The 12,134-nt window shown below is 34.5% G+C and overlaps 1 pseudogene; it reads left to right on the top strand.

The window, feature by feature from the left end:
- Positions 1-1,005: 1,005 nt before the first annotated feature.
- On the top strand, positions 1,006-3,159 carry LOC133824793 (serine/threonine-protein kinase BSK5-like; annotated as a pseudogene).
- The last annotated feature ends 8,975 nt before the right edge of the window (positions 3,160-12,134 follow it).

Genomic DNA, 12,134 nt, shown 5'->3' on the forward strand with positions numbered 1-12,134 from the left:
AAGCAATTACTCATATATCTCATTGAAGCATTTTGTCAAACACCCTTAATGCATGATTTAAAGCTTAGTAATATATACTTTAAAATAGCATGCAAGTCCAGATACGTCCTATATTCACTCTTTCTCTCTCTTTCTATATATATATATATATGAGTTTAACTTATATGTAAACATTTTTTCTTATCCAAAAACACACCAAAAAACGAATATATATATATATGAGTTTAACTTATATAAATTGATTAACAAAGAGAAAATATGATTGATGAATAATTAAATCAATGATGAAAAAACCAAAAACGAAGAACAAGAAAACTATCAGTAAGAGTCTTGCTCAATACCTTCAGTGCTTCTAAATCAGATCCAATTGTAGTAATTTCGTCTTGAATCAGAGAAACCCTTGACTCGAATGTGGTGAAGCCCTTCTCAGGATTTGTCTTTCGTGAAGGGGAGTGAGAGACCGAGAGAGATACTAGCCTATGGGAAAGACCGAGAGAGATAGACCGAGAAAGACCAGGAAGAGAAAGATTGAAGAAAGATTGAAGAAATGGGTAAGGGCACTACAACATTTTTTACCAAATATTACGGCAAAATATTACATAACTTTAGAAGTGCTATTAATACATGCCAAAAAAAAAATACACGGACACATTATCGGCGCCAAATGAAAAGTAACAGGCGCCAAATGAAATTTTACTTCACAAATAAAAAAGCAAAATAAAAAATGAAGGGTTTTCTCTATTTTCTCTATTCTCTCGTTCTCTCGTCTGAATCCCTAATCTCTAATCTCTCTCAATCTCTTCCCTCTCTCCCTATTCTCTCGTTCTCTTGTTCTCTATTCTCTGAATCCCTAATCTCTCTCAATCTCTTCCCTCTCTCCCTTAGGCTGAGACCCTTCATCTTTGAGCTTCCAACCCATTCCCCTTCATCTTGTTCTGTCCGAATAGTTGAGCCCAAACGTCATTCATCGCTGATTTTAATGGTAAGGTGACGGCGACGAGGTGTATGCCGTCGGGTCGAGGTAGATATGGCATCTCAGAATTGGATTTCGGGACGAGAAGGTTTGTTTATGGAGGCGGAGATTCGAATTGGAGGGGTTGTAGGATTACGGTGAGTTCTTCGAATAGGGATGCCAATGGCAGAGGAAGAAGTCAGAGCTCGAGTTCGAGTAACGAGTCTAGCTCGTTTCTTTCTCAGAGCCAAACTTATGCTCTGTTGAAGCACCAAATGGAAGTGGCAGCAAAATCTAAGGTCAGGGTTAAGGGTATTCTCCACTCTTTCTATTAGGATTTTATCGGATGCCAATCAGAGAGTTATGTATTTATATGTTTTGGAAGTTATAGGACTATGAAGAGGCTGGGAGGATTCGCGACTTGTTGAAGTTATTCGAAGAAGAGGAGCCGGTTTTGTGACTGAGAGAGTTATGTATCGGAGCACAGAGAAAAGGCTCCCAATGTTGTTTACAAAGGCAAGGTTGACGATGAATTTTATATTGCTGTGAAGCATTTCAATAGGTCGGCTTGGCCCGATGCTGGCCAATTTATGTTTCGTGCTCTATTTACTCTGACTCTTATGGAGAAAGAATGTGCGTGTTTTGATGATATTGTTTGGCTGGTTTTGTTGATCCATTGTGCTTGTTTTGGGTTTTCAGGAGGAAGCCAAGACGGTGGGACAGCTGCGCAGTGAGCGCTTGGCAAATTTGATTGGGTGTTGCTGTGAAGGCGATTAGAGACTCCTTGTTGCCGAGTTCAGGCCTAATGAGACTCTCTCTAAGCATCTTTTTCATTGTAAGGTGTCTCCTCCTTTTGTCTGTTTTTCTTTTTTCTCTCCCTCTTTGAGTTGATCTTGCATTCAAATTTGATGGTTACAAGGTATTTGTCGATGGGAAAACATATAAAATTTAACAATATATGAATGAAGATCATCGATTGGTTTTATAATTGGAGAGAGTTTCTTTATTTCTGGTGCACTTTTTGCTCTAATCAAATTATGCCCGCCCCCTTAGGAATTATCTCAATATAATACATACTTTAGGATCTATAAAAGGGAAATGAATTGAGTCTTTTTTTCTTCTTTATTTAAAGGATTCATTTATGCACCATAGGCATATAATTGATTTTAAAGGTTATCTATTTTGAATTGTAGGGGATACCCAGCCTATGAAATGGGCAATGAGAGTCTGGGTGGCTTTGTATCTGGCACAGGCCTTAGAATATTGAAGCAGCAAAGGGTGAGCACTATATCATGATCTTAATGCTTATAGAGTCTTGTTTGATTAGGTACTCTTCCTTTTCACGCTTTCTCTGTTTCCGAATTATTTTGTGGCTAGGGTGTCTCTGGTAAGCTATTCCTATTTTCTAAAACCCTGAACTTGACAGGATGGTAATCCAAGACTCTCCTGCTTTGGTCTTATGAAGAATAGTAGAGATGGCAAGAGCTATAGTACCAACCTGGCTTTCACCCCTCGGGAATACTTGAGGACAGGTACTAATCATGGTCACAGAGAGTGCAATCTTCATTCTTATAATATAACTTATGTTTACTTTTGCGAATTTCTAAGTAGCTCATAATTGATTTTGTATAATTTGGACAACCAGAACGATGCCTTTCCCACCGCATATATAATTTTTTTACAGAATCTTTCATCATATTGCACAAATTTATTCAAATGGAGCAATAATTAGTTATTCATTTTCCCCTGCCAGGAAGAGTGACATCAGAAAGTGTGGTTTACAGCTTTGGAACCCTGCTACTTGATTTCCTAAGTGGAAAACACATTCCACCCAGCCATGTAAGCTTTCTTTTCTTTACAAAGCTATATTTAAGGGGGATGGTTACACATTGACTTTCAGGTGAAACTTTTGACCAACGATAGTAGTTCATAATGTTTAAGTTCGCTTATAGTTGCTGCTATTATGTCTTTTACAAAGAATGTGGTGAGACAAATTTCTGAAGAAAAAAAAATGTTTCCTACTTGGATTCTGATTATGATGCGAATTATGGTCATATTATCAAAATAATTTTAAGCTAATGAGATATATCTAATTTCTTAATTTCCTTTCCCAACAGGCACTTGACTTAATACATGGTAAAAATATTTCTATGCTGATGGATTCATGCTTAGTCACCTGCCCCCTTCGAAAAAGCTTATTCTTTTAGGATTCAAATTATTAGTTTCTACTTCATTATTTCGTTGGGTTTGAAATAGAATAGTAGTTTTTCGATCCAAATTAGTAGTTTTATACAGAGTTATTGTTTTTCTTAATGTAATTTACGTTTTTCTTATTGTTGGTTGTGTCTGTATCTTTTCCCTTTTTCCTTAAGAATGGAGATTTTGAGCTAATAGTGACATCTAAAAGTTTAAAACCGATTATGGGATTAGGGGAAATCAAGAAGTTTAAAAGATATACAAACTTAAGCTTGTTGTAAATCATTAAAGCAGAAAGGCAGAAAGAGACCATGGCTTCTCCTTCTCCTTCTCACCTCACAGCTATCCCACAACTCCTCTCAAAACCCTCCCTTTCCCAATGTAAGTAAATCTCTCTCTTTCTCTCTGTATATATAATATATATATACGTATATATATATGACACTACTAGTACCCTTAAGATGAACTAGTATGAGAAATAACTTAAACCCTTAATTTCATTGCTAAATTTGGTAGTAAACTCGAAGCTAGTCGAGCTCCGTGTGAAGTCGAGTTTGGAAAATGAGAGCAGTGGCACTGAGAATTCTGGTCACTCATCATCAAAACCTCTGAAGGTAAGGGCTTCATGCATTTTGGTATCTAGCTAATTATCTCTGTTTATTATCTTTTACTTGCAAATCACTTATGTTTTCTTAAGAACATGGTCTTAGTAGCTAGCATTGGGACATGTAATTGATTAGAAGACTTGCATAATTGTTTCTTTGTGTTTACAGAGAACACTTTGAGGAAAATGGTTTGGAAAAAGATCCAACAAGGAGCTCTCACGATATTTCTCTGACTGGCCTTATCATCAACAAGGTATATTATTATATTGTGATCTCATTTTCATTCTATCCATATTTACACTTACCTTGTGTTGTATGCACAAGCAGTATGTTGCATGCTTCTTTATTCCCCAGATTGTGTGCAAGAGCATTTGTTTTTGTCTTGCTACTACCCACTGAGAAATTATTATATATGATGTGTGTTTCAATTGCTTATAAACATCAATGTTCAACTGAATTGATGTTCAATTATGCCTTTGTTACACTTTTTTTTCTCTATATATCTTTACTGAGTTTAGCTTTCTCTTTTCTATATATATTACTATAATAAATATATGCTCCTAGCTCAACCACTTAAAACAAAAGTAGTAACTTGAGAGAATAGAAAATAGAGATCTCATTTTGTAGTGTCACATATATAGGTGGTGATGGTATAATTTCATTTATTAGATAGAAGGTTCTCACTCACATCCATTCAACAAACACCTTTAAGCTAGTCCTAATGACTTTAGTGCAGACCATTGCGTATTCAAAATCTCAGTGCTCTTATATGATGTATTATTAACTGGTTCTTGCAGGCATTGTTAAAGAAAGGTGCAAAGTATTCAAAATCTCAGTGCTCTTGCTGATCACTTTTCATGCCAGCTACTTCTGAAGTTACCCAGCAAACTGTCGAGTACATCAGAAAGACAGGAACTCAACTTCAAGTGAGAGGAAAATTTGGCTCAAAATGCTCTAGGATTATGAGACTTTAGACACATTAAAGGTAGTGTTTATGGCTGCATGATTTACACCAAATACATGGTTGTGTGTTAATATGCTATGTAGAAAGGTCTTCTAATGCTTTTTAGCTATTACTTCATTTGAGACTGGTTTGACAAATGGTTTGTAGAAATTTGCTAAAGCTGATTTACTTCTGTCTATCACCATTCTACTCTAGTGATTGCTTGATTTCCCCAATTGAGTATATTAGGCCAATTCTATTGGTACTGGATTCTCTTTTTAATTTAGCATTAAATGCATATACAGTACAAAAACTTTTTCATGTATGAGGTTCAAGTGGTGGAGTTATTGTTTCTCTTTGATGTTTTTGATGTTTCCCTTCAACTTAGTGGCATTTTATCCTTTTGAGCTCTTGTATCTTTCATTTCATATGAGCATGCTTTTTTGGTAAAAAAAAACTGTGAACGTTTAGACATATACCTGTCCCTCTCATATTAGTGATGTTCATGGGGTCTTGAGGTATGTGCATCACTTGAAATAGATTTTTATCAATTCCAATTCTTAAGTATTTATATTGAAAAATTCAATCTGACTTGGCTTTTAGGTTTTAGTGCTTTTTCTTGAATGAGTTTTCAATTTTGATTTTTACTAATATTATGTGCTTAAGATGTGCACATTTGGATATATAAATATGGAGATTTCTTTATTAATAATAGGACAAATCCATAATTCATGTGTTTTGATATGAAGTTGAAATTCTGCTCTTGTATCCAACTCTAGTTTCTGTTGGTGGTTATAGTTAATTAGTGTTGGAAGATTAGGATAAAATATGTTTGCACATTTTTTGTATATTAGTGCACATTTTTTACAGTATATTTTGGACTTTATTGCAGGCTCTCCCATCGATTGGCAAGGAAATAGTTGAAGTTCTGGATATACTGCCGAGGTGGTTTGATTTACAACACATGTTTGTTGAAGGTATAGTTTTTTTTTTTTTTTCAAGATTTTATATATCTTTGATTTTTTGCTCTCTTTAGGTGCATTTCCTTAATATTTAGTTTTGTTTTTGACATGGATAACAGGTGCTGGAATTAAGTATTTGTTAGAATATAATGATCTCTTAATTATTTTTGGTATTTTTAATGTTAGATGATAAATTTTAAAGTTCGTAATTAAAAGATGTAAAAAACTTATGATGAAGAGTGCCTAAGTAAAGTAATGCTCTCTTATGATTCCATATATGGTGAAATCAAAGTGTTAGACAGATCTTTCATATGTTAAATTAGTCATGGTTTGTTTTATTATTTGGTTTTGAATAACAAATATGTATTTTATCCGTGTTTTTCTTTTGTTTGAATAAGGTGTCAACCTATTTATATACTCTTGCTATTTACAATTTTCTTTTCTGTTCTATACAGAAGCTGAAAGCTATTGTAGGAATTATCATTGATACATTAATAATGCCATTTTAATCTAAATTAGAGTTTATTTATTTTATATAATTCCTGCTCTAGTTTTTTATACTATTCTTCTTGATTTCTCATGTCTTGATCTGGTTCTGACATAGCAGTCCTTCAAGAAAATAAAAAAGTGAAACTCGAGTAATAAGGTGAGATTTTATTGCTGAAATTTATAGCAGTACTTGTTTTAAAAATCTTATGGTTTGGTATATTTGTGGACTTGCTGGTTTATGAATTCGCTTATCTAGATTTGTTGAAGGTATGGTTCTCCTGTGTTTTCTAAATATACTTGGCAACAACGAGTTGATGCGTGCACACTTCAGGTGTCCTCTTGCTTTTTATCAAAGATTTTCTCTTTGTTCAGTTTCTAGGAAGAAGTATAGTAATGTTTATTTTGCCAGCTTTACAATGGCATGTTGATTTAGCACTAAAGCTTGTGTGTTTGTTTTCTATTTTTTTTTTTATGTATTGTTTCAACTAGTAAATTGTTGAAACAATAAATTGCTGCTAGTGTAGATATTTCAACTTAGTAGCTTACATAAGTACCCATGATTTCTCTCACCACTTGTTCTTTTTCTGCAACTCATAAGAACGAGATTCATTGGCAATGACTACTAAGAAACTAAGTTGTGATAGTTAAACTTATTGAGAGGTAACACCTTTGTTCCCATAAGTTTTCTTTCATTTGTAAATCTGGTGTTCTTGATTTTCTTAGTTGTTCGAAGCTTTTTTTTTCTGGTTTTGTTGCTTGTTAATTAGGAATATATATTTTGATTTGTTTTTTGAAATTGATTTGATAATCTGATATGGGAAATTTTGGGGAATTTTAGTTGGCACTTCAGATTTGATTGGCTTACAATATTCTTGTACAGTTAAAGAGTATACAAAATTTGAACTAAAGGGCTTAACTTTCTCTTGGTACTTTAGCTTTAATATGCAAAATTTGAAACCATAGACTTCAATTTGAGTCCAATATGGGCTCCTTTCTGACCACAGGGATCTCAGCCAGCATATTTTTGGTTCATTTTATAGTAGTTAGAATCTACCTCACACAAAAATATGTTGAATAACTTGCAGCATAGCTAGAGAGCTTGATTTGGAGGAATGGACTTCCAGGCCTGAAACTGCTAATGTGCTGCATGAGCCAGTATGTCTCTTTTCATCTCATCTCATCTCATCTTGCAAGTCATTTATAATTTAAGTAGTTTCTTTTTCTCTAGAGTTAATTATGAGCAATTCATAAACATTGTTTGGTAAATGAAAATTGTATTGTTCTGCTTTACTAACTCTGTTAGATCATTCCTTTTATTCTGTTAACTTTCAATTTTATACATATTTGTAAAATTTGGGCTCCTTAATCTAGTGAAACCCAAAAGCTTGACAAGATTGTAATGTTGAAGTTTCAATATCAGCAGAACATCATTAGTGAAATCTTCTGAACCTTGCTCAGAACATATTGAGAGCCTCTTCACTGTCACTTCCTTTCCATCTCTTAGTGCCCCCTGCAAATAACCATTTTGTTTTTGTGTAATCCTATATATGTTGACTTCTTTTTCAGATTGAAAAATAATAATAAAGAAATACTTTATTAATTACCTTGTAAACAGGGCCAAACCACCCTCTCCTAACTTGTTTGAATCAGAAGAGTTGTTAGTAGAAATTTTTATGGAAGCCAAATCAATGTATGGAAACTCCTGATCTGTTGAATCATCTCCATTGATGTTCTTATGAGAAATTTTCCAGAGATTTTCATTATTCCCTGAATAAGGAATCAAGCTGTCGATTAAGTAGAGAACAAAAATAAAAAATAAAAAAGACAAGCAAGTAACTCTTAGATAAGCTTGAACAAAATCTTTAATACTCTTTTTGTGTCTTCTGTTAAGTGCATAATAGCAAGCATATGAACCAAGAACTACTATCACAAGACATGATATAACAACAGCTACCAATGCAAACTAAATCAGTATAATAGCTTTTTGATGCAAGGATAGTAGTTTTAGTTTCTTGTTCCCAGATGTTGTTTCTTAATATTTGAGTTGTTTAAAATATGGTTTGAGTTGCTCCTTTTTGGGCAAGTGTTTTTTCTCTTTAGTGAAGATAAAAAATATTATGAAATGCTTGGTCCTGGTCCTTGGAGCTTGTTTTTTCACCCTGTGCTTTAACTTTGCAGCCTTTGCAGCTTTTGAGGGTTGTGTTCTGTCATGTTAATATGTATTACACATTCTTACAAAAAAGAAAAAACAAAAGGAAAAATTCTCAAACTTTTTATTCCATTAGACCATTCTTTTTTATTTCTTTATTTATTAGCCCAGTTTTCCAAGGTTCCTTCTTTCCTAGTTGGTCCTGGTCTGGTGGTACAAAAAGTGTCTGATTATACAACTTGTTGTAAAGTGTCTGATTAATTGGGTGCTAAAAGATAGGTTAATTAAGATATGTGTCATGATGTATCATTGGTTATTGGTTTAACTTTTTTTTTTTGAATTTATTTTAAGTGGGAATGTTTCTCTGCATTGTCCCAAGATCTTCTATTCATGTTTAGTTTTGCTATTTGGGAATTTCAGCTATGCTAATGAAATATAAACACGGATAGAGATATGGAGTTTTGCTTTGCATAAGTCATTCATTAGTCTTGTAAATCAAAATGCATTCCATGCCAATCAGATTCGTTTTGTTTATGAATGTCCTAAAATTGTGCCTAAAATATAGCTGCTTATTTGAATATTTGTGGAAAGGGATAATGCTGTTTATTTGATACAATGAAAGACCACATTCTGAATCTCTTTGTAAGATCTTAACAAGTTTTTCTTAAGCTATTTTTGCAGCTAATGTTACTGATTGAGGTTCACTAATTGATTATCATATCTAGTATCAAGAAAGACTACATGCTAACATTTTCTTGTGCAATAGTGACAACTTTTATTTATACATTTTTCTTTTTTGGGAGTTTCCAACTTTCATGTTTCAGCTATATTAGGGTTGATATTTAGTTAAATATAATACTAATATGTTTCAGTCACTACACATTGTATGTATGTATGTACGTGTGTATATGGTTTTTCTTTGTTTTCTTTTGATTAATTTTTAGTCATTTTATTCAGCTCTCATTTTGCTAATTTTTTGTGGAAAAGTTTGTAATTAATATGCAACTTATATGAGCATAGAAGAGGTCTCTTTGACTCACTGGATTAGAGAGTGATAGATGCCAAGCTTTTGAACTATTACCATACTGTTTATTTGACTAAATTTTGCAGTGTTTTAAAAAATTTCAGAGCAACATCATGAGGAGGTTTGCCTTGGAAACCTGAGGAGATTTCAATTTAGAGAGCTTCAGATGGCAACAAACAACTTCAGCAGCAAGTACTTGGTTGGATGATAAATTGAAGGATGGAGCAAGTTTCATGCATGGTTTACTTTTGTGTATTTTGTAATGTTTCTGTTTTTCATTTTTAAAGTAAAAAATGTTCAAGATTATATTACTTTATTATGTTATGCTTTCAAATTTAAGTTAGAACTAAGATCCCATGAATTAGACATATTCATGGTTTGAATTAGTTATCGATTAATGTAATACTTTTGGTTTATCAATCTATTGAGAATTACATTTTATGATTAATTTTGATTTTTTTTATCAAAATACAATAATGAAAATCTTTTAATTAAAAAAAAACCTTATAAGTATATTTATCAAAATAAAATTTAAAATATATTATCTACACTAAAGTAACAAAATTTTATTACTAGACTTTTAATATGTTATGATTTAAAAACATATTATAAGCATAAAAAATCGTTATGGTTTATATAATATAACAAACTAAAAATGTTATCAAAATAATCAAATGTAACAGTTGAAAAGTGTTATGAAAAAAGTACAAGATTAAACTTCAAATTTATAATCAAAAACTCTATCTAAATGTTATTATTTGAATATTATAGCACCTAAAAATGTGTTATTGAATAGTTTAAGATAACACCGAACATAACATTCAAAAAATGTTATAGAAAAGACTGGACTTTTAATAACATGAGCTACGTTAGCATTTTCAGAAGTGCTATCAATAGTCCCAGATAGCACTTTTTAAGTGTTATGAATATTGTTTTTTCTTGTAGTGGGGGAAATGGGTACATGGGAAAGGTAGAAAAAACTTAGTCATTTTGGCGGTATTTTATTTTACTTTGCCGCCTGAAATTTTTCACATATACAATAACTCTTTTTAAATACTATTATAATGATGTGTTATGGTAATGGGTGTTTGGTGTAGGGCGGGCAAGGGATCGGGCACCCCAGAGGCCCTCTCGGAGAGCTCAAAGTTGGAGTCGAGACAGAAGACATGGGGCTCGACTTGAGCACGGGGGTGAACGTGAGACCCCACAAGAGGCTCATCGAGGACGTAGAGCACCTCAACCATCTATAAGTCATATGTCAACGTCACAAACAACTGGGGCGAGGGTGCAAATAGAAAACTCACCTCATAACAATTGAGCCATGCAACAACAACAACCAAAGAGGAATGTCAGCTTCCTTAGTGGAAGTTTGGACCTTAGCCGGTCAGTGAGTGCGTATGATCTTCGAGATCAACTGAATCAGACCAGGAGCAACCTATTCTGCCAAACCCAGACTTACGGACACATTTAAATAACTAGAGAGACCTTTTGCAAGTAGTATATAGGAATCAGTCTAACCTTGTACTGACTCAAGGAGCTGGAGTTCTTACGAACCATAACCAACTGTCACTTATGCAAGCTTCCCCTCCGATGGATTTGGTCCAAGAGAGGATCAACCAGCTTGAAGAGGCATTCAGGCTTCTTCAAGAAGGAAAAATAAGGACAAGGCTTACGATTCCGACGAGGAGCTCGAGCCTTTAGCTCCCCACATCTCATATACCCCATTACCTCATGGATTTAAGATACCCCATGTGGCACCCTACGATGGGACATCCGACCGAGGTAGCCACATGAGTATGTTTAATATAGTAATGCAAGCCAACAATGTTGGATACGAGCTAAGATTTATGCTCTTTCCAACCACACTCACTAGACCAGCGAAAAATTTGTTTGACAAGTTTCGGAGACACTCGATCTCGTCAAGGGAATAACTATCTTGGGAATTCAAGAAAAAATTCCAGGCTGTGAAGAGTATCAAGCCCGAGGCCTCAGCATTGACTAATGTTAGGCAGCAGCCAGGTGAGGCAATAAAAAGTTACCTAGCGAGATTCAACATAGAATTGGCATGAGCTTGAAATGTAAATGACAGTGGTCATCTCATGCCAGTACGAGCTGGAGTATTGCCAAGAAGTCCCAGTTGGGACGACATGCAAAGAAAACCCGTGAGGATGATAACCGAGTTTAATACTCGAGCTCAGAGGTTTGTCAATGTAGAAGAGGTGAGGTCAGCACTCAAGTTGACTTCTCAGTTCATAATAACTACAACGATAAACATTAACTCAGCAATGACCTCGGCTACGCCCTCAATGTCGCGGCCCTCAGGAGACAACCCTTCCAAGAGAAAGAGGAATGAAGGGAATAACTCGGACAATGATGGGGGTAAGAAAAAAGAATAAAAAGACTTCTCCATTTACACAGTCTATACCGAGCTCACAGATACTCGGGAGAACATATTTATCGCAAATGAAAATCAGGTCCCTTTCGGACGACCTAATCCAATGCGAAACCAGAAGTACAAGAAGGATGCCAACAAATTCTGCAGATTTCACAAAGACATAGGTCATACCAATGATGAATGTAGATAGTTAAAGGAGGAGATCGAAGGTCTGATCTCAAGGATACTTTGGGCAGTATGTTAGAAACAGAAATCCAACCCAAGCTTCATTTGGGAAGAGGGTAGCTCCAACACAGCCTTTCCAACAGACCATGACCCCACATGCGAGGGAGGATAACCGACCTCCCCAGATCAATGGAGTAGATGTAATAACCATCGCGGGGGGACCGCATTTCGCTGGGTTGGGTAGAAATGCCCAG

This window comes from Humulus lupulus, chromosome 3, assembly GCF_963169125.1.
Source record: "Humulus lupulus chromosome 3, drHumLupu1.1, whole genome shotgun sequence".
NCBI lineage: Eukaryota > Viridiplantae > Streptophyta > Magnoliopsida > Rosales > Cannabaceae > Humulus > Humulus lupulus.